This window comes from Haemaphysalis longicornis, unplaced genomic scaffold, assembly GCF_048455015.1.
Source record: "Haemaphysalis longicornis isolate Haplotype H1 unplaced genomic scaffold, Haemaphysalis longicornis Haplotype H1 scaffold_10, whole genome shotgun sequence".
In the NCBI taxonomy this organism is placed as follows: domain Eukaryota; kingdom Metazoa; phylum Arthropoda; class Arachnida; order Ixodida; family Ixodidae; genus Haemaphysalis; species Haemaphysalis longicornis.
Window position 1 is genome coordinate 21,584,005 of NW_027526204.1, and position 20,382 is coordinate 21,604,386.

Genomic DNA, 20,382 nt, shown 5'->3' on the forward strand with positions numbered 1-20,382 from the left:
CAGCTATTGGCGCAACATTTGCGCAATAGTTTATTGCGCAAGCTGTTGCAAGTTGCGCCAAACTTTTCCCGGTGCGCGTGTTTCTCCTACTGCTCGCAGTTAGTGCGGCTCCTGGCGGCGACGGCTCGGGCGCCTCGACCCCCACCCTACGGCCGCGAAGAATCCCCGGGCTGCGCGCCCTGGCGCAGGCGCGGGAGATGGGCACCATGCTCCATCGGCGGGCCATGGGGCAGCGTCGTCGCAGCAGCGTGAGGGCGTCCACCACGTCTGCCGCCGCCGCCGCCGGTGGTGGGTGCACACTCTCTATTTGTCATGCGTTACGTATTTGCTCGTGCGTCGCAATACCGCATTGTCTTCGGCAGAGTGTCTACTCAATGTTTCCTGGAGCGGTTCAGTGACGTGCTTCCGTGTGCATCGGATTAGTATCCGGCGGTGGCTGGTGCATGCGCGCCACAGGGGGTGTCGGCGTTGCACTGCCTGCCAGTTTCGTTGTGAGTCTGCTCAGGCGTTGTTGCATCAGCTGTGGTATATTGACACCACCTCAGAACGTGATGAAACAGCGCGAGGCAACGAGCCGCAGAGCAGGGGACACACACGGCGTGTCTACAGTGACCATGTTAGCGTGTCCACAGTGTCTAGTTATACCACAGTGACTGGGACCTTGCACTGCCTTTCGTCACTTTCGCATATAATTCCTCGCGTTACGACACTGCAGGCGTTTCACCCTTTTACCTTCTCAAGGGAGCGAACCGGCCATGCCTCTCGATACTTCGTCTACCGACACACACCAGTGCACCGAATATGCCCAAGAAGACATCACTAGGGCCGATGAAGCACGTCGGCTCGCCCGTTTCCACCTCGCAGTTTCGCAGGTCGGCCAGAAGAGGAGCTATGACGAACCTCCCCGCGTGGTGCACTTCTCATCCTCGTCCTGCTGTGGTGCTCCACTCGTCTCGTGGAACTGTCCGAGAAGATGATTTCTCGCTATGCCGGCCCTGACAGAGCACTCCGCAAGTTACAGGTGTTAGCTATGAAATAACGTCCACCGTGTCTTCTGGCTCTCAACCAATACCTTGGAGTGACGTCGTCTACTTTGTCCGCCTCAAACCATGCTACTCACGCGACTCCCCTTCCTCTGCATCGCCACACATCACCGAGTCAGTGCTTTTCCTGCTGGTGAGCTGTGTCGTAGGGTGGTCACCAGAACACGAAGGTCATCGCTCAGTGTCTAGAGACTCCGATGGGAAGGGTGCAATCCCCCCGAAGTGGGTATGTGCCGTGGTTGTGTGGGCAGCCTAGCCAGCCGTCGTAAAGAAGGCGCTCTGGCGAGCAAGTGGGGGCACGCGCAGAACGACCTAGCTGCCTACCTGAATCTGCCTCGCAAATTATTTGTAAAGACATTATTATCTGTACATAACTTGCAATCAGGCCTTTTCCCTGCTCTGCAACACTATATTGCTTAATTTTCCGATCGTTCGCGTCACTGTCGAGCTTGGTTGAGTTGTGGAGGCCGAGAGCGAGCGCGTACACAGGCAGTAGTAGTATTCCAGTCCGTTATTAGAATAGCTCCAAAACATTTGAAACCGCCAATTCACGCATCTTCACGAGGGGAATCATGACGAGTGGGCGAAGCACTGGGGATCGTTCTTACCGTAAATCACCCGTGAGAGTGCTTCTAAAATGATTTCCAATCCAATCAACTCCAATAGAATTCAATCCAATAAAATCCTGTTGAATCCAATCCAATCCAACCCAACCCAAATCAATCCAATCCAATCCAACGCTCCTCCCGCATGCGCAGCACGGCTCTACAGGAGCACACACACACACACACACACTCTCTCTCTCTCCGTGTCTCTCTCTATCTCTCTATCCTTTTGTGAACCTTTTATTTTGTTCTTATTAACCTTTTGTGAACCTTTTGTTCACAGATGTTTCGATTTACACGGTGCTGTGCCGTGAGCACGGACGCCGGACAAGCCTTGGCCTTAATATGCTTCGCCCCTAAAACTGAAGGGTTGCACGGTACGGGGCATGGGCTTGTTCTAGCGTGCGTCGTGCGTCCATCCCTCCTTCTCCACCTTCAATTTTCCCGGAAACTTCTCGCGACCCTGCGTTTATTAATTATACAAGTACACCGTAACCGATATTACGAGTGGTCTCAGGAGATTAGTGTGGATTTCGAAGCCGCACCTTAGCCTTTGTTCGCCCCTGCATATCATTGCGCAAAACCATCATCAAACCTCGTTCTTTGACGGCCTTGAGGCCCTTTTTCCTCTATACGCATCGAGGGCGGCCTGTAGGGGTGTCACTGAAATCACCGTAGCGGCCCGTTTCGAAAGCAGCCGCGGGACTCTCCGGCCCGCTCCCCCCTGTCGCCGTAGCTTTTGGGGCTCGTTCAAGACTGCGATTGACCGTTTGTGCGCGTTTGAAATAGTGAATAATGTGGAGCAGGCATTCTGTTTGCAAGCGTGGTGAGTTTACGAGAGTATAAACGTTTATGAAACGATCTTACATTCGGTCTGTATGGGCACCAGGTGTGTTTCACAGGCCGGTGTCTCGAAGCCGGCATATGCATGCAGCTGATTGCCATTCCGCTGCCCTGAAATTTAGTGGCAGTGTCTCCGTAAGCAGTGTTTTCTCCAATGGTCGTGTTGCGGCCATACACACTATGATGTAAATCGGCTTTGTGCGCTTACATAGTCTTGCGGGGCACTCATACTGGACAGCAGGCAAGTTACGCTTGCCGATATCACATCTCAGATATTATTCACTTCATCTTGCGTGAAAAGCAGAGAAATAAAGCGCTGTATATTTAACTGGAAGCTGGAATCCGCACAAAAAATGTTTCTCAGTCAGCGGTTATTCGCTGGTTAGCTTGACTGCAATGCAATCGGTTCGTCAGATCGCAACTCGCCAGCTTGCTTCGAGCAGACTCGATAGAAAGACGACGCTTATTTTAATAGCACTTTATTTTTTACATGCGACGCATCTCTTGCTCTCGGGTATGTCCCTCCAGCGTCGTCGCGGCGTCCGCACACCACCTGCGCATGCGCAAACTCTCCTCCGTTCTTCTCGCCAACAGCTGTGTGCAACGCGCTCTTTGTCTCATTATCATAACAGCTGCGCGCGCTTCGCTGACGCTTCTCTCTCGCATGTGCTCTCGCTGCGCATGCGCAACTCTCCTCCGTTCGTCTTCTCTGCCTCAAGTGCTGAATATAAAGCGGTGAGCGCGCTGCGCCGGTTCAGTCAAGTGCGTTCGCTTGACTGCGCTTGACGACGACGACTCCGTTGCTTCTTCCGATGTAGTGCGATGGAAGCAACAGTCCAGTCAGCGAGTGGTTTGACACAATCGAGTACCAGCGTCAATCCAAATGCTGATGGCAACTCTCTCATGTCGCGTACGCATGTGTATGAAAAGTAAAATTACGCCCATCTTCCCGCGTATGAGAACACCCGCATGTGTTGGAATGCATCATACGCGTTTACAACACGTTTCATGCAATTTAGAGAATCAACCCAATGAAAACGCCAATTGACCCCCCCCCCCCCGATGCGTCGCATCACATCAGGGTTCTCTCGCGGGAAGATGGGCGTAATATTTTGTAAGTGGTTGTCACTGAAACCGAAGGAACATATGCGGACAATTTTTATCAGAAATAAATTGACAGCTTGAAGTGAGCTTGGGCACTACAACGTCGATGAAATTGACTGTGGAAAAACACGTGTGTGATTTTTTTAGGCATGTTCATACAAGTATCGCGGGTTCGAAGTTGTAAGCGAGACACCATTAGGAGACGACGCGTGACATTGCAAAAGACGAGCAGACGCTCCGATGACGGGATGCGAGCGCTGAAAGCAAATTCTGGTTCGACATGTACAGCGTATGCGGGACGCTTCGCGCAGCTCACGGTAGGCTGCTCTGATAGTACCGCCGGCCACGCACTCCCGGGTTCACCCCACGGAGCAATAAATATAGGAGACGAAACGGCGCATTCTGGCAAACGCGGGCGAGCGGCCAGATAATGTCACAATGAAAACCAAGACGAACTGAAAAGCTTCGTAGCTGCGGCGGCGATGGAGAGGATAGCGGTACCGGATGGACGAAATGATAGCGGCCGCAATTCATTCTGTGGCTGCGCAGTGCAATGCCAATCGTGGCGGCCGCGCAGTTTCTTCACCCGTGGCAGATGCCGACAAGCGCTTGTGACATTATCTGGCCGCGCTTGGTAGCCTAGTTTCTCCTCCTATCTCTTTCTTGCTCCGTGGTTCACCCTAAGCGGGCTTACCACTGTACGATTATCCTGCGCGACTAGCAACTAAAACGCCTATCCTAACGAACTCATTTGAAGCATTAGAAACCATCGAGAACGCCAACACTACAAAAACACTTGCCCACAAGATTGTTCACCAGGTAACCGCACTTAGGTGAATGGCTTGGACGCTCGCATCGATTACACACCCGGTCATGATCGAGGGCGCCTCTTCACCGTGGCATCAGGCAGCTCATAGAGTTTGTGTGCACATACGTACCTCCGCTGTTTTCCCGACACCGACGCCTTCGTACCACACCTCATCCTCAGCATTTTTGCAAATACACCGCTTCAAATTTACAGGCGAAAGCTTGCAAGAATGCAGGACCCCATTAGGACGCAATCAGCACTGAAACCCGTATTCTGAATAATTACCGCTTCACTTCGCCACACCCAGAAAACTGATTGATTGTGGGGCTTGCGCGGCAGCCCTTCACAGTCGATGGGGCGCGCCGTAGTGGAGGGCCCGGGCTTAATTTTGATGACCACCAGTTAAATTTCGCCTCTCCATCTTCTTGGCGAACTGATGGAGGCGAAATAGTGATGTTCTTTTGATGCGCGAGCCGAGAGGATGATCTCGACTCGCTCCGATGACCGACGACCGATGCTTGCAGCGGGTGAGGGATGAGGACTGCCTTCCTTGCTAGATATTAGGTTTATTTACATTATTTACAAAACTCCAACTTTACATCAGGTCAGAGTGACGGTTACATTGTCACTCTGACAGCAGCAGCCTGTTCGGCCGAGATCTATACTAAACTAGCTCCCCTCTCGACCGACCCTCGACAAAACCCAACACTCCGGTTTTGATAGCAAAAACCCCGCCTCCAAAAAGGGGGCGTTCAAGAAAGAGAGAAAAACCTTTCAAAACAAATTATAGAAACCCTTGATTGGCCACAGTAACCAGCCAATCACACACATGTCCTCACCTGCGGTCACGTGACCTAACCCTCTCTCTTACATACTCATAGTGCGTTTCCTACGCACGCTGTTGCACTCGGCCAGAAAATACAGGCCATCTGCGGCCTAAAGTGAACCATCCATTACGTTCAGCGTGCGGCATCTGCACAAACAACAGCCAAGCCGAGGGCCCGGAGCGGTCCTCGCGCGGCTGACCTCCCTCCGCGCGGTGCCTCCCGCGACGCCCGCGTCGCGGGACAATGAGGGTTGCTAATTCCCTCCCAGACGAAGGGCGCCGCCGCCTGCCGCCAGTGCCACCGGAAGACGCGCTTCAGGCCCACTCGGTGGTCTCCGAGGCGATTGACCCTTCAACGACCAACGCCGCCGCCGGAGTCGAAGATTTTCCAAACTTACACCGCGCGCGCTTTCAACACTAAGAGATACGATCATCTGGCCGCCCGTCAGCTTGTTATGCCGAATGACCCTGCCACCCTCGACGCGACAGAGGCACTCAGGCTAATCGCCCCCATCCTTTGACACACAAAAGGACGGGCACAACAGCTCTCCGCGGCTCCGAACTTGGCGTCCGCGCGGCTACATGAAAGGGACACTGAATAGCCGCAACCAGCGTACGCGACGCCGAACATGAGCCACCGGCGGCTTTCCTTAATTAAATGAGGAGCCCGAACATAACACCTCCGCACTAAGAATGTTGTCCGTACACTAGCTGTACGTACAACATTAACTCTCACTGCACGTTATGTCTTACTGCAGAGCCAGAACTAAAAAAAAACACTCAAGGCGTTACGCGAGTACAATACAACGTACAATACAGTACAACAATACAAAATTAACCTGGTACGCACCAACCCAACCAGCACAAAGCGCCGGCCAACTGCACCAAAAACGGATACAACACGGCATACTCAGTGCCTTGGCCTAGCCATGGCTTGCGCAACATCAAACAATAAACGAAAGCGCTCAGCTACAAGGCCCGTTAGAACAAACTCGCGGCACCCTCTACCATTAAAGGCAACAAACCCCACGAAGGGTATACATGTTTAAACTTGACAACTGAATGAATGACACCATCCATTCTTAGACGTTAAGCGCATGCAGGAACATTCTTTCAATCTAAGGAAAGGAAAAAAAAAACCACCCGAACAAACCCAAACGTACCAAACGAGGCTACTCCTGTACCAATAACAAAACGTTAAAAGAAAGTTCTCTTCACGCACTCGCGGACGCCGGTTCTTTCGGGATGCGACACAGATTCTTCGTCCCTGTTGCGGTTCACCTGCTGTCCACATTCGATGTACTGAAAGTTCATTTTTCAGTACCTCAAACACTAGTTCGCACACAAGCGCCACAAGTGGGCCCTACCTGCACATTCCATGGCCCACCATGACCACATGCCAACGAGCGCAAATAAAGAAAGGCACTCGCCATTGTACCCAGACGTAAACTCCCTAGCGCGCTGTAACAGCGGCTCGGCTGTACCTCTCAAGGAGACAGTTAAAACCGCCAAGCTGAGCTACTCGTAAATCACGCGCCTTACGACAGCTGAACACAACCAACAAATGCACAAACACACACAAAAAAAAAACTGACAAGGGGGAGAACGACAGTACAGGTAACTAACAATAACTCTCATCTAAGCGATCCCTACACACCCAGAGAAAAACACAAAAAAAAACAACTAAGTGTGCGCCAAACAACACTGACCTGTTCTATCTAGCACTGTACACTATTCAGCGCAAACACCCCTTTCCACGGCGGCACACACCGACCGTCGCACGGAAGCGGGTTCCGTTTCATGCACCACCAGCTGATTCTAAGCAAACCCTGGTGTGGCTCGCCGTGTCCCGTGCTCCCGGGAGAAAAGGAACAGCCTACGCGGCGGTAACGCGTACGACGTTGTCGCACCTGCGCCGTCACACCTGCCGCCGCCTTCCGCGTTCTCGGGCCTGTCGGAATCGACCTACGCGCACGACGCCGCGGACCCCCTGCGCATTCATGCTTCCCGCTCGCAAGCTCCACAATTAGGCGCGCCTTGCATGGCCCCTGCACTTCCTCTGACTCCTCTGAGATTAGCATGCTTTCCGCAGCTTCTCCCGATCTGTGCACTGGCTCATCCACGCGGGGCTCCTCGCGGTCGGCCGCGGAATCTATGTCAGCGCATGGGGCGGTGCTACTCTCGACACCTCCCTGCGCGGCCACGGCAACATTGCCCGCCGCCACAGAAAGAATCGCTGCAGCTAAGACATTTGTCTCACGCGATTCCAAGATCTCATCTGCAACAGTGGGAACGCCAACGTGTTGCCCAACAACTGGGGTGGCTTCGGCCACCTCCACGACATTCCCACTCTCCTTCTCCCGTGGCGCTCGAAGCGCCCACGAGGGAACAAACACCGTGAAAAGATTGGCGTCCTCTTCGAGTTCGCCGATCCTGCGGAGCTTCGCTTTCTCGTAAGCGATCTCCGCCCTCCCTTGGGCTAGTTGAGCACTGAGCTCCTCAGCCGTCCATACGGACGGGCTATCCGCGCCCCGGCTACCCGCTAGCCTAGCTTTTTCCAAAGCGTGCTGGGCATTTTTGAGAGCTAATTCAGCTCTCAACTCCTCGATCTCGAGCACAATGGCACTAACCTTCCGGTCAGTGCCGCGACATCCCGTTAGCATAGTGGCCATGGTGAACCCGGAGAAAACAAATCAGGGCCCACCTGTGCTCGCTCCGGGTTCGGTCGGGTCGCAGTGTCGCTGGTGCAGCAGCTCGTGGACCCGATGTGCCGCTCTCGCCGCTGGGATGAGGCCGCGCTCCCTGGGCCAGAGCCCACGAGGCCTCCCGCTGAGGTGTCGCCCCGTTCAACCGCGGCTTACGCCGCCCTGGGCCAGAGCCCACGAGGCCTCCCGCTGAGGTGTCGCCCCGTTGAACCGCGGCTTTCGCCGCCCTGGGCCAGAGCCCACGAGGCCTCCCGCTGAGGTGTCGCCCCGTTCAACCGCGGCTTACGCCGCCCTGGGCCAGAGCCCACGAGGCCTCCCGCTGAGGTGTCGCCCCGTTGAACCGCGGCTTTCGCCGCCCTGGGCCAGAGCCCACGAGGCCTCCCGCTGAGGTGTCGCTCCGTTGAACCGCGGCTTTCGCCGCCCTGGGCCAGAGCCCACGAGGCCTCCCGCTGAGGTGTCGCCCCGTTGAACCGCGGCTTTCGCCGCCCTGGGCCAGAGCCCACGAGGCCTCCCGCTGAGGTGTCGCCCCGTTGAACCGCGGCTTACGCCGCCCTGGGCCAGAGCCCACGAGGCTTCCCGCTGAGGTGTCGCCCCGTTGAACCGCGGCTTTCGCCGCCCTGGGCCAGAGCCCACGAGGCCTCCCGCTGAGGTGTCGCCCCGTTGAACCGCGGCTTACGCCGCCCTGGGCCAGAGCCCACGAGGCCTCCCGCTGAGGTGTCGCCCCGTTGAACCGCGGCTTTCGCCGCCCTGGGCCAGAGCCCACGAGGCCTCCCGCTGAGGTGTCGCCCCGTTGAACCGCGGCTTTCGCCGCCCTGGGCCAGAGCCCACGAGGCCTCCCGCTGAGGTGTCGCCCCGTTGAACCGCGGCTTTCGCCGCCCTGGGCCAGAGCCCACGAGGCCTCCCGCTGAGGTGTCGCCCCGTTCAACCGCGGCTTACGCCGCCCTGGGCCAGAGCCCACGAGGCCTCCCGCTGAGGTGTCGCCCCGTTGAACCGCGGCTTTCGCCGCCCTGGGCCAGAGCCCACGAGGCCTCCCGCTGAGGTGTCGCCCCGTTCAACCGCGGCTTACGCCGCCCTGGGCCAGAGCCCACGAGGCCTCCCGCTGAGGCCTCCCGCTGAGGTGTCGCCCCGTTGAACCGCGGCTTACGCCGCCCTGGGCCGGAGCCCACGAGGCCTCCCGCTGAGGTGTCGCCCCGTTGAACCGCGGCTTTCGCCGCCCTGGGCCAGAGCCCACGAGGCCTCCCGCTGAGGTGTCGCCCCGTTGAACCGCGGCTTACGCCGCCCTGGGCCAGAGCCCACGAGGCCTCCCGCTGAGGTGTCGCCCCGTTGAACCGCGGCTTTCGCCGCCCTGGGCCAGAGCCCACGAGGCCTCCCGCTGAGGTGTCGCCCCGTTCAACCGCGGCTTACGCCGCCCTGGGCCAGAGCCCACGAGGCCTCCCGCTGAGGTGTCGCCCCGTTGAACCGCGGCTTTCGCCGCCCTGGGCCAGAGCCCACGAGGCCTCCCGCTGAGGTGTCGCCCCGTTGAACCGCGGCTTTCGCCGCCCTGGGCCAGAGCCCACGAGGCCTCCCGCTGAGGTGTCGCCCCGTTCAACCGCGGCTTATGCCGCCCTGGGCCAGAGCCCACGAGGCCTCCCGCTGAGGTGTCGCCCCGTTGAACCGCGGCTTTCGCCGCCCTGGGCCAGAGCCCACGAGGCCTCCCGCTGAGGTGTCGCCCCGTTCAAGCGCGGCTTACGCCGCCCTGGGCCAGAGCCCACGAGGCCTCCCGCTGAGGTGTCGCCCCGTTGAACCGCGGCTTACGCCGCCCTGGGCCGGAGCCCACGAGGCCTCCCGCTGAGGTGTCGCCCCGTTGAACCGCGGCTTACGCCGCCCTGGGCCGGAGCCCGCGAGGCCTCCCACTGAGGTGTCGCCCCGTTGCCGTTGAATCGCGGCTGCTGCCGCACTGAGCCGGAACTCACGAGGCCTCCCGCTGAGGTGTCGCCCCGTCGATGCTTGGAGTCTGGCTCGTCGTTGGTCGGAGCCGAACCTTGCGTTGAAGTAGTCTCTCCGCAATGCCCCACCAGCTCCAGCCCATGGTCGTGGTCATCCTGTCGACTGCGCCAGTTAAATTTCGCCTCTCCATCTTCTTGGCGAACTGATGGAGGCGAAATAGTGATGTTCTTTTGATGCGCGAGCCGAGAGGATGATCTCGACTCGCTCCGATGACCGACGACCGATGCTTGCAGCGGGTGAGGGATGAGGACTGCCTTCCTTGCTAGATATTAGGTTTATTTACATTATTTACAAAACTCCAACTTTACATCAGGTCAGAGTGACGGTTACATTGTCACTCTGACAGCAGCAGCCTGTTCGGCCGAGATCTATACTAAACTAGCTCCCCTCTCGACCGACCCTCGACAAAACCCAACACTCCGGTTTTGATAGCAAAAACCCCGCCTCCAAAAACGGGGGCGTTCAAGAAAGAGAGAAAAACCTTTCAAAACAAATTATAGAAACCCTTGATTGGCCACAGTAACCAGCCAATCACACACATGTCCTCACCTGCGGTCACGTGACCTAACCCTCTCTCTTACATACTCATAGTGCGTTTCCTACGCACGCTGTTGCACTCGGCCAGAAAATACAGGCCATCTGCGGCCTAAAGTGAACCATCCATTACGTTCAGCGTGCGGCATCTGCACAAACAACAGCCAAGCCGAGGGCCCGGAGCGGTCCTCGCGCGGCTGACCTCCCTCCGCGCGGCGCCTCCCGCGACGCCCGCGTCGCGGGACAATGAGGGTTGCTAATTCCCTCCCAGACGAAGGGCGCCGCCGCCTGCCGCCAGTGCCACCGGAAGACGCGCTTCAGGCCCACTCGGTGGTCTCCGAGGCGATTGACCCTTCAACGACCAACGCCGCCGCCGGAGTCGAAGATTTGCCAAACTTACACCGCGCGCGCTTTCAACACTAAAAGATACGATCATCTGGCCGCCCGTCAGCTTGTTATGCCGAATGACCCTGCCACCCTCGACGCGACAGAGGCACTCAGGCTAATCGCCCCCATCCTTTGACACACAAAAGGACGGGCACAACAGCTCTCCGCGGCTCCGAACTTGGCGTCCGCGCGGCTACATGAAAGGGACACTGAATAGCCGCAAACAGCGTACGCGACGCCGAACATGAGCCACCGGCGGCTTTCCTTAATTAAATGAGGAGCCCGAACATAACACCACCTGGGGATCTTTAACGTGCACCGAAATCTGGAACACACGCGCGTCATACACAAAACTCATTCGGCTTCGCTCCTCTTAGAAAAAATAAAAGGGAAGAGACAACTGAGTAATGCGAAATAATTTCCACTCGCCTTCGTTTTGTTGCTTTTTTTTGAAAAAACGTGCACTTCTTGATAAGGCAACACGGCTTTTTTAAACACTTCTTTACACATTCAGTAATAAATGACGCCTGGTCAGGGGCTCCCTTTGGAGCTCTTGGTGTATTACTCCTGTATGATTTTACTTTTGAAGAAATTAATGAGCTCTGATTCGATTGTATTTGATTCTATTAGGCGCAACTGCTGGGGATGACGCTGACCGCACCACAGACGGTAAGTTGTCTTTCCTGCTCATGTGCTGGCTTTATACGGCTATGCATATGGCATGCTTCACTTTAGCCGCCTTATTAAGCTATATACAGCTGGGTACAGAGCGATAACACACTTCTGATCCCAACCTTTCGTGGCTCCCAAGAACGACGCTTTTTGACTTGCTGCTTAGGTAGATGACTGGTGTTCATGACACCAGAAATAAAGGCTAAACCTCTGAGTTTGAATGGTACCATCGAGTATAGACAACTTTCTTGAACTGGGTGCAAACTTTCTATTCCGTATATGCCTCTGTTGAAGGAAGAGAACCCCGACGGCACTTGCTAGCAACATTCGTCCTTTGTCGATTGGAGTACTTTGAGTAGTCCCTCTGTGCGCTTTAAATCATTGTCCCCCTTCCCCATGGAGTGAAAGACTCTCTGCAGGGACTACTGAACTGTCTTACGATGTTACCTAGGAAGATTTGCTGGGCTCGCTATGTCCCCTCAATCAAGAGGACTTAGGCAAGTAGTAACGTAAAAGCACAGAAATAGCTTAGGTAACAGGCTTACTTCGATAACAAGAAGAAACTGTACTATAAAGATACGAGGCTAAAGTTAGGGAAAGGTAGCGTCTCCAGTCCGCTGCCAGCGTTTCCACAAGGAGACTTGCCGGCGTGACGTCTTCTTATGAAAAACGTCTTGTCGACACGTAGGCAGCGTAAGGAGGGCGCTACCATGAAAAAGTTTTGCCTCTTGTTTGCTCAACGTTATTACGCTACCCGTGCGACGTAATAACGTCACCCGTCTCTTAACATGAAATTGCTTTTCTTTCAGTCATGCTGTAAGTACTTAACAATCCTTTGCATTCACCTTATTGGTGGAACCTTGGCAAATTTTTCTGTTTGCAGCCGTACATGATAGAACTGCCGTTTCTCGGTCCGTAGGTGAACCGGATGAAGATATCGCCTTTCATTCAGCCTCAAACAACCTTTTCTTCTAAGGAGCTGCTGTCGGTGCTGTTTATTCTTCTCCGTTGCTGGTGTTCACTGGAATATTTTGTTTTTTCGTGCCCTGCGTCACGCCCTCGAGTGCTTTGGCCAACCGAAATAAATGCATAAATAATAACGAATAAAGAGATACATTGGTAGCAGAAATAATTGGGCACGTCCCCCTCCTTCATCAAAGAATGCTTAGTTTTTGAATCCCCTTTAACCCTTTGAATCCTGAATTTTTGGTTTTCAACAGAAAACTTGTCCCTGCGCGTTTTCCTCAAATTTTGGACGCTAAGAGCTTACAAACTAAACGTCAAGCTTGTGGTGCAAGTAATTAGCGATTTGCAGAAGTTACATCTTATTGGGTCATAAGGTAATTAAAATTTTAAATTCCAACTTGCTTGTTTTCCTAAATTTCAGAAAGCCTTGAGCCCACTCATAAAACTTAACCTCGTAGTGCAAGGGTTTTTAGATTTACAGCCATGTCATCACACTGGGGATTTCGGTCCTTCGTGTCACCCCGACGTCAGCCTGGTCTTCACTTTTGTTCCTCTATCAAGCCTTCACCTCTAAAAAAACAAAGCATGCTGATATCTACGGCGAGGAGTATCCTTGAAGAAGTATTTCGCAGAAAAATAGCTGCTGGGGTCTTGTTGTCTATGTGCGAGGGAAATTCTGGTTAATGTCCTAAATAAAGGACACTAATGAAAAACGGAAGAAAATTGTGGCAACTAATATAAACACCTGGGGGCGACAGCACTTGGCGTCATTATATCGCCCCATTTCCATTGCTTGTGGGGTCCGCGGCTACAGATGGGACCGTATTACCCGCACGGCAAGCTAGAACACGAGAACCAAAGCCACAATCCCCACCACGGCGTAGTGGGGACGCCGCCGAGGGTTCGTTCGACTCACCGGAAGGTGCCAATAATGCGCTTGGAGCCAGGCGGTGCCGACAAACCCCGCTTTATTGCTCGGTCGTAAAATGGAACACGCACTGGACAGGCTGTCCGAGCTTGGACGGGGGACGGAGTCCCCACGAGCTCGGAGCCTTCCGTGGCCGCCGACTCGTCTCGTCTCCTAAGGGGACATGAGTGTCGCCTCGGGGTCGAGGAGCACCAGCTGCTTTGTTCGAACCGCACGGTTCCGCACCTCACTGGAAAAATCCCTAAGCAGAGCACTCCTGGTTACGACGTAACCTCGGTTGGAGAGAAGGGTCTCCAGAGCGGAAGGAGTGTGCCGGCGGGGAAGCCGGCGGCCAGAGAGAGAGAGAGAGAGAGAGAGAGTTTTATTTTTAACCAAAAGAGGGGAAATGTCTCTGTCGGAGAGCTTCATGGAGTCTGGGTGCCTCCGTCCAGGCTCCCACTGATGGCCTTCTCAATGAAGTCCACCAGGCCACGTTGCTCGTCCTTGGTCTTCTGGGTGGCCAGCTACTCTATAGTGTAGTGTCGTCTAATGTGTGCATAAATGCGGCACTCCCATAATATGTGTTGCTGGTTGGCGATCACATTACAGGTGCGGCATACGGGGGGTGTATCTGTCTTTCTACTTTGCATTAGGTGTAGTCTAGCAGGTGTGTGTAGTGTACCGGCTTGTGCTTGTCTGAATGTAGTCTGTTGGTGTCTTTCTAGGTGTGGGTGCGGCTGGGGTAACTGCTGCCTGGCTCTCTTGTAGCCTTTCAGGTGAAGCTGTCGTGGGCTTGATTCGGTTTCAGTGGGAGTTTCGCCGCCGTTCCCCGGAGCCCGGTAGCGCGCTTCTCGGGCGAGTTCATTTGCTTTCTCATTGCCCATTACGCCAGCGTGACCCGGAATTCAATATACCTTCACAGTGCCCTGGATATATCGAAATAGATGTGCCGCGATTTGGGGGGTGTGTCCTGATGCTTTAATTCGGCAGGCTTTCTTGCTATCTCTGTATATATTTAGGGGACGGGTTGGTTGACTGAAGCGAGATATCGCTTTTCCAATTGCGTAGATCTCTGCTTCTTCTGCCTTCTGGAAGTGCTCTCAGTGTATGATCGGTTGAGTATGTTCCAATATGCTACTGCCCATGTGTTGTTGGCTCCTGCCGCGTCTGTGTAGGCGTGCATTTGGTCCAGCTCCCTCTTCGGTTTCTTATTAAAGTAATTTGCTCTTATAGATCTTCTTTCTGTGTGCCGTATTGAATCCATATTATTCGGTATGGGGGCCACCTTGATATTTTGCCAGTCTCCTGGGTGTATTTTGGCAATAGGAGGGGCCGCTTGGCTGACAATGTATCCCAGAGACTCCAGGAGTTGTCGACCGACTGTGGTTTGGTTCAGTCTTGCCAGTTGGTTGTGTTTGTGAACAGCGACTATTTCGTTCACGGTCACTGTTGTCCCCATTTTGTCAAGGACTGTGTTTCTCGCACTGATAGGGAGACCTAACGATATCTTGACGGCTTTGCGGATTAGGGTCTCTATTTTTTAGCTGTGTCCTGGTAAAATTGGTGTATGGGGCTGCGTATCTTATTCGCGATATGACGAGGGCCTCGTGCAGTCCCAGCAGGTCATCCTCTTTAAGTCCCCTTTTATTGTTGGAGATCCGCTTCATAAGTTGAAGAACCTGCTCCCCTTTCTTTAGTATCTGGTTGGTTGTGGCTTGTCCCCCTCCATCTTTTTGGAAGTAGTGTCCCCGTACTTTGATAGTGGATGGAGTTGGAATAATATTGCCCGGCAGGGTTAAGTTAATGGGAGGATGTTTCCACCGCCTGTTGGCTACTGTTAGCAGTTCTGTTTTTTCTGCGGAGCATGATAGTCCTATTGTTGTTGCTGCTTGTTGTGCTCGATTGAGTGCTTCGTGTAGTTGCGTCTGGATGTGTCCAGGTGATCCAATTGTGCTGTATATAGTAACATCATCTGCATATGTGAGGTGTTTAATGTCTTCCACTTGCGATAGTGCCCTATGGAACTTGAATGTCGCTAATGTGAAGAGAGTTTGGGATAGCACCGCTCCTTGAGGAATTCCCCTCTGTGGATGAGGTATTGGTCCTGTTTCGTGATCCCCTATTGCTATCGTAAGAATTCTGTCTTGAAGGAATGCCTTTACGTAGTTATACATATTCGGTCCGCATTTTGTCGCCGCTAGTTCTTCGAGTATGGGGTAGTGGTCAACGTAGTCGAACGCCTTCTTGAGATCCACCGCCAGGATGGCTTTGAGTTGTGCCGAACTCGGTCCTGCCATTACTTCCTCATGGAGGGTAAGGAGTGCATCCTGCGTCAATAAATATTGCATGAAACCTATCATATTAAAGGGAATTATGTTCATCTCTTCAAGGTGGTTTGGAAATCGCTGGAGTACCATTCGTTCCATAAGTTTGCCTACGTTTGATGTGAGCGTTATTGGTCGCAAGTTGCTGACGGCTATTTTCTTTCCTGGCTTAGGGATGAATACCATCTTGCCTTCTTTCCACGTGATATGGAGAGGCTGCCTGCCTGTCCACACATAGTTCATGTTTTGTAGGAGTTGGCGATATTCTTCCCCTAGATTCCTGAGACACGGTGTGGTCATCTTGTCCGGTCCCGGTGCCTTGTTGCCAGTGCATTTACTGATTGCTGAGTTTAATTCTGCCAGGGTGAACTCGTCATCGAGGAGGGGATTCACTGGACCGACATATGCTTGATACTCAGGTTGAACCCGAAAGACTACGCAAGTTTCCTTTATAGTTTGTAGTAGCTGTTCGGGATCTAAATTCTTATGCTAGTCGGTACATTTTCTGTGTTGCCATAGTTTTAGTAGTAGTTGGGTTAATGAGGGCCCTTAGTAAGTTCCACGTTTCTCTCATTCCCATTGTGCCTTGGAGCTTGTCGCAGGTTTGCTGCCATTGTTCTTGGTATGCTCTTGTAGTGTACTCCCGGATGTGTCGGTTAAGCTCTGCTATTCGCTTTCTGAGGTTTCTGTTTGTCTTGCGTTGCTTCCATCGTTTGATTAGGCTATTGCGTGCTTCCCAGCCGTGGACGATGTGTTTGTGTACCGGTCCTTCGTTTTAATACTGCATGATGTTCTTGGTATGTCGGTGCACAACTTTTAGCAGCTGCTCGGTCCAGTCTTGAATGTTATAATGTGGTTGATTAATGCGCTCTTCGCGAACCTTGTCTCATTCTGTAATGCGCGTTGTCTTCCACTTTACACGTTTAGGAATGATATTGATTTTTATGCTGATGATGGCACGGTCGCTCCCTAGATATTCTTGCGTATTGCACCATTGCATGTCTACACCGCTTGATGATAGGGTTAGGTCTGGCGTTGTGTCTTTTTCTACTGAGTTGCCAATGCATGTAGGCTGCTGCAGTTCATTATGTAGAATGTATTGATGATCTTGAATTTCCCTTAAGAGGCGCTGACCCTTCTTTGTATTTCTAGAGTAACCCCATGCTGTATGAGGTGCGTTGAAGTCCCCCAGTAGTACGTGCTTGCTCTTGTTGTTTGGAGGGTGCATTATTGTTTTTATATCGGTTAGGTCATCGTTTGGGGGGCTGTAGAGGTTAGTAATGTGTAGTTGGTTGTGATTTGGTCCTATCTTGATGGTTAGGCTGATATCATTGGCGTCTTCTTGAGATGCTAAGAGATCTTTGCGAGTTAATGATGATATCTTGGGGGATGCCTGATGCGTGGTGTATCCCAAAAGCTTTGGGTTGTTGCCTGGCGCTTGCAGCGCAATAATATCTGGTTGGGGCTTGTTTCTTGTGAGCCATAAGTAGAGTTCTCCTTGCTTCTGCTTGAAACCTCGACAGTTCCATTGTAAAATTAGTAGATTATTCTTACTGTCCATAAAGTTTCTGCATGATCATGTCGAGTTGGCGTCGCACGACTTGTATTTGTTCTTGGAGCAGGCGGCATTCGGTGGGAAATTTTTCGGACACTCTGGCTTCTATCGTGTGTGTAATTTCTGTTACTCGTTGGTTCACGCATTGCATCTCGTAACGAATCTCCGTCATAAAGGATTGTAGGGTGCAGTTTAGCTCTTCTAACGTGACACTAGTGATTGTTTCATGGGTTTTGCAGCGTTTGTTTTCGGGTTCGCTGCTGTCGTTCTCCTGGTTGGTCGTTTTCATAGAAACGTTGTCTGCGAGCTGTACGTTGGGAGGGGGCGGGGGTGCTGTACCTATGTGTTGTTGGTACATTTGCGCATTGTAGATAGGGGCTTTGGGTATAGTTAGGTGTGGTGTGAGTGCCTCTCTGTATGTCCGGTTAGCTTGTTTGTAGGAAAGTGGCTGGGTCACTTTTTTGGGCTGTTGCTGTTTATGGCGGTAAGGTCCCTTGTCGAGTAGTTGCTGCCTGTTGGGGTTGCGATACTTGTTGGGTTGTCGTTGTCCGGGAGCCGGTTGATCTTGATGGGATTGTTGAGGGCTTGCTTGTTCTTTGGCTGTCTGGCTTTGAGCTGGCTTCTAGGGCTTCTCAGAAAGCTGTTGTTGGCTTCTAGATGACGATTCAGCGGCATGCTTACGTATGTTGAGCCTCTTGAGGTATGCCTGTTGCCGTACAACTGCGTCGGCGTCGAGTTTCTTTGAGCAGCTGGCGTCGTCCGAACGATGCGGTCCCTGACAGTTCACACATTTGGTGATACACGTGTGAGCTTCGTCCTTGTTGGCGTATCCACAGTTGGGGTAGCGAGCAGTCATTGCGCGGGTGCACACATCAGCTCTGTGTCCTAGGCCGAGGCATTTGAAGCATATTTGTGCCTTGGGACGGTGCGGCTTGCATCTGTGGATGGCACCACCCAGGCTCACGGAGAGGGGTATGTATGTTCCCTCAAAAGTTATAATTGCCGTCGTGGAGCCTTCCACCATTCTTGCCGCGACAATGTTGTATACGGGAGGGCAGTAAGTAGTTTCATCAGAGTGGCAGGATCGGTGTTGCGCTCGACTTCATGGATGACTCTTTTGCACGTTTCTCGAGCGGCCGGCGCGTATACACTGACGCTGTGGGTTGTCTGGTCGTGGGTGATTTGCGTGATCATCAGAAGCTTGTTAATCGTTGATATGTTATTGCTTGTCATCACGACGATATTCTTGAAGGGTTCCACAGTAGTAGCCATGCCTACCGCCTCCTCTGCGGTGAGGTTGCTTGTGAAGACTAACGTTCTATGCAAGGCGAGTGGAGTAATCTGGCTAAGTTGGAGACTGCCTGGAGCTCGGAGAATGAGTTTGCGCGGTTCACCTGACTGGGTTTGTCGTACTGGGTGGTGCCAGCCGTCTTCAGTGGTGTAGTACTTCATCGCTGGGCCTAGTCAGCGCTGGGTGGCACCGGGCGGGTCGGCGTGCTTAGTTAGGCTTAGCTCGGCCTCCCACGTTGGAGGCCGAAATTCGCCCTTAAACTCTCGGGAAACGGGCCCATATTCACTAAACTTTGTAGAAAGTCGTCGGAAGTTGTTCCGTACTTGGTCGCGATGGTCTGGTGGGCTTCCAAGGTGTTCCTCCGGGATTTAGCAGGGATTTCTTACAGAGCGAAACGCATGTGCGCCCGACAGGTGCGGCTGCTCGCAGCGCCCCCTCCCGGCGGCCAGAGGGCCGGCGCTTCGTGCGCCGATATCGCCGATGGGAAAGCGCGCGCTGCGCATGCACGAGGGCGCGCTGCCTCGCGTGGCATCCCCATCTTGGCGGCGCCGGGAAGCTTGCCTTAAGCCTTAATGGCGTCGCGCTGCCGGCATGGGGACCCATGTGGTCCCCACATGCTTGAATGCTTTGAGTGTGTTGCATAAGTGATAATTTTTTCTGATTTGCCTATTTTTTCAAAAGTTCCTGTAAGTGTTTCTTAATATTCTTTTGTACTAGGTGACGAATTGGATGCATTTATTGTGCGTATTTCATTTACGCAACGCAATTTCTTCCAGTTCTGGGGAAAAACAAACTATGTTCTTATTTTTGACACAGATGCTCCCATGACTGGAGCGAAGTATGTCCCCGCTAGAGATATTTTCTTTTTGCTTGAGCAATGCCAGCCGAGTCAGTTAACCATCTTGAATAAGCGGAAGCAATAACAATGAAGGAAGATGTGAACGAAGAATATGTATTGAAGAATGTTAAAGCAGGCTTAAAAGGCGCATGCTGGATAATATTTCGGCGCGCTCCGATTACTGCAACAAATATACACATTTGTTCAGGTAGTATACATGGAAAACGAAAGCACACTTCTTGCGTGTCGTAATTATTCCGACTTCAGTGCGATAACCAGGTAGGAGTAAAACGGTCTTGTACAGGTGCTTTCTAAGTTCTAATTTGCCCACGTCTATCCAGATTCATTTTTTAATGTTTGTCTTGTAACGCTTGACTAGAAGTGCATTGAAAAGAATGAAGTAATTCATCAGGCTGTTGGTTAGAGTGCCGTATAGAACATTCGTCATTTTGCAGATGATTTTTTAACACGCTAGATATTCCCGGATCTACAAAGATTTCCTTGACGTCGTATCCGTCGCGGAAGTGACACCAGTGCAACGGAGCACGCGGCCTGTAAAGGGTGCACCCCTGCACAGAGGGTGTTCTTGCGGGGAAGAAACCTTTAGTACTTGTTGTTGTTGTTTGTAGGGTTTAACGCGCCGACGCAACGCAGGCGATGAGGCGCGCCGTAGTGGAGGGCTCCGGATTAATTTTGACCACCTGGGGATCTTTATCGTGCGCCGAAATCTCGTACACACACACGGGCGTTTTTGCTTTTCACCTCCATCAGAAAAGCGGCCGCTGCGGCCGGGAATCGAACCCGCAACCTCGTGCTCAGCAGTGCAACGCCTTAGCCACTGAGCCACCGCGGCGGGTGGTACTTGACCTTGCTAAGCACATAATGTGTGTTGGACATTCCAAACTCTACCCGCGACCTCGTGTAAACCTTTAGTACTAAAGAGTAGGCTATACTTAGGGTTGTTCGTTTTCGGGTTTTACATTTTAAC

At 53.0% G+C, this 20,382-nt stretch overlaps 1 protein-coding gene across 1 annotated transcript in view; it reads left to right on the plus strand.

Moving 5' to 3' along the window:
- The first annotated feature begins 276 nt into the window (after positions 1 to 276).
- Positions 277 to 20,382, plus strand: part of LOC144159751 (uncharacterized) — an 88,263-nt gene continuing 68,157 nt past the window's right edge. Inside the window, exons 1-2 of the mRNA XM_077691446.1 lie at positions 277 to 288; positions 11,472 to 11,510. The gene's annotated coding sequence lies outside the window, so the exon portion shown is untranslated. The remainder of the gene's footprint in view (positions 289 to 11,471; positions 11,511 to 20,382) is intronic.